The 2,843-nt window shown below is 41.2% G+C and overlaps 1 long non-coding RNA gene across 1 annotated transcript; it reads left to right on the top strand.

Annotated features, from left to right (window-relative positions):
* Positions 1–212: 212 nt before the first annotated feature.
* Positions 213–2,620, top strand: LOC145660114 (uncharacterized). Its single transcript, XR_014126279.1, has 4 exons — positions 213–282; positions 397–429; positions 1,764–1,829; positions 1,924–2,620. It is a non-coding gene; the product is annotated as an uncharacterized LOC145660114 (long non-coding RNA).
* The last annotated feature ends 223 nt before the right edge of the window (positions 2,621–2,843 follow it).

Here is a 2,843-nt window from a genome sequence, read left to right as displayed (position 1 = left end):
TGTCCAAAACCCTGCTGGTGATCTATTATATATCCTCATGACTACTGCTGTGGGAGCTGTCCTCCTCCTGCTGCTGGGTCTCGTGGGGGTCTTGTGCTGGAGATACAAAGGTACACACACACACGCACGCACGCACGCACATGCACACACGCACATGCACATGCACATGCATGCATGCAAGTTGTGGGTCACATAGTCTGGTTTTCTAATGTAGTCCAGAGACATGGACAAACGAGGCTAAGAAAGGGACAAACAGAAGAGAAGAGAGCGCAGGAGACACAGGTGAATGCTCACATACCATCCACTGTAACATAAGAAAAACAACCTCCACATCATTACTGGCACATGTCCTTCAAGGTCAAATCTTCCATGGTGTGTGTGTGTGTGTGTTTACAGGATTGTTCTGCTGTGCTTTGTTCACCTGTTCAAGTGAGTGCTACTTTGTATCTGAATACTGAGGGGGGGGGGGGTTCAGATGATACAATGCAATTAGTACAATACAGTTCAAATAAGGGATCACATATCACATACATTACATACATTACACACATCACATACAGCACTTTTTTCATTTTTTATTTTTTTTTAAGTTAAACCATCTTTGGGAAAACACAGGTTGTGAAGTTCAGGTTTTGTTGAAGCAGTACCAAATACCTGAGCAGAGGGTTTTATACAGATAGTGTGTGGGGTTCCCTAGTTGTGTGGGGTCCATGTTGAGTTTCTAATATAAAGAGCTCCTGATACACTGATGAATGTTTTTTATGATGGCTGTTGTGATTTCCAGTTTGAAATCAGTGGAGATGGTGGTGTGTAGAAAGCTCAGACTCCACATCACTTACTGTACTGAGTTACAAAGGGAGATGGACAGTTGTCTTATTTCAGAAATGTATCATCCATCTCTACTGTTTTTTGCATGTTGACCTCCAAGTTGTGTTCAGTGCACCACAAAGCCAGACGAGCCACTTGACTCCACTAGCAGTCTCATCAGTGTTGCTAACGAGTCCTGTTAGGGTCATTTGCTTGATGATAGCTGGAGATGCACTTGTTGGTGTAGCAGGAGAAGAGGAGGGCTGAGAGTGTCCAGCCTTGAGGAACCCCAGTGCTGATGGATAGGGGCTCTGACAGATAAGGTTCCAGGCACACAAGTTACTTTCTATCTGACAGGTAGTTGAAAATACCCTGACAGACGCAGGGTTCCACTCTCAGTTGTGTTGAAAACCGAGCTGAAGTCTACAAACATGACTCTGTCATAGGATCCTAGAAGGTCCAGATGAGTACAGACATAGTGTTGATTGTGACTGTGCATAGTGCAGATTGCTCTGTAAAACTATATCAGTCCAAGGAGGTGGGAGTGATGGACTTGACGTAAAACAGAACCAACTTCTCGAAGCATTTCATGACTACTGATGTTAAAGCTTCTGACCTGTAGGTATTAAGGCTGGTTATATTGTCCTTCTTTGGACAAGGATTATTTACCATTAAATTCTACCTGTGTTTCACTTCACCTGTGTCCTTATGGAGCACAGCTCTTATCACTGCATTCATATGAAAACGGGTCTTCTGGACATGTACCAGTGATTTCACACCACATATAGCATATTGTTGTTGCCTTTTGCATGATGGTCACAGGTGCATAAAGGTTATTGGTGCATTTGAATTGTGCATTTGTGTGCATGTATAGACTCTTATATACAGTATTTTTTCGAAAGTGTGCTTTAGTGTTTACACAAGTTTGCTAATTTTTCATTTCTGTGTTTCTACAGGAAGATTCGAGTGTCCTATATGCAGCTGTAAATCGAAAAGCGAAATGCAAAACAGCACAAGAACAGGTGTGCATCATACTGAATGTGTCTTTTGTAAACGTGTGTGTGTGTGTGTGTGTGTGTGTGTGTTATAACAATTGTTAATGTGTTATTCCTGCAGGATGATGTCACTTACTCCACTGTAGTACACAGTCAGACAACCAAACCAGCATCCACTCCAATGGATAATGCAGATTATACAGAATATGCCAGCATCAAATTAAATTCAAATTAAGCACACGCTCTCACTCACACACACACACACACACACACACACACACACACACACACACACACACACACACACACACACACACACACACAAACAAATGCAATCAAGCAAATGGACAAAAAATAAACATACAAAAACATGTACCGCCAGTAAATAGCATGTATTTTATTTGTTTCTTCACTGTAAATGCCTCATTAGGGGTTAATTTGCTGAAAGATGATTTGAATACTTCTGTGAATTATTAGCTTTTTTGCATGTAATTTATTAGTAGTAGTGCTTTTGGCTTGAAAAAAAAAATATGTGTAAATGGTCACGGTACGGCCCCTCCTCCCAGACGTCTTTCTCTGTGTGGGTCTGTGTGTGTGTGTGTGTGTGTGTGTGTGTGTGTGTGTGTGTGTGTGTGTATATTCATTCATATGGCCACGCCCTCCCTGTGTTTCACACCTGCTCCTCATTTTGTGTCATTACTGTGCGTGTATATAACTCTCCTGTTTAGTAGTGGATGTTGTCGGTGATTGACCATGTATTGGCCTATGTGCTACATTGTCTGTTGTCTGATGTTAATAAACGGAACTTTTGTCGGCTCGTTCGTGCATCCTGCCTAGCCTCTGTCGTTACATAAATGTGTATATCATTTTATGTCAAGTGCTTTATTGTTGACTTTAGCCATTACTTCACTGTGAGAATTTATTTCTGTTTTAAAAATAGAGAGGAAAAGCCACATGAGTGTGGTTTCTATTTTTACCTGCTTAAAATGACACATTACACATTTATAGAGGTGAAGAATTAAAATGAGTTTAGACTGTGTA

This window comes from Electrophorus electricus, chromosome 2, assembly GCF_041902795.1.
Source record: "Electrophorus electricus isolate QZ-2024a chromosome 2, ASM4190279v1, whole genome shotgun sequence".
NCBI classification, from domain to species: domain Eukaryota; kingdom Metazoa; phylum Chordata; class Actinopteri; order Gymnotiformes; family Gymnotidae; genus Electrophorus; species Electrophorus electricus.
This window is presented reverse-complemented; position numbering and strand designations above follow the sequence as displayed.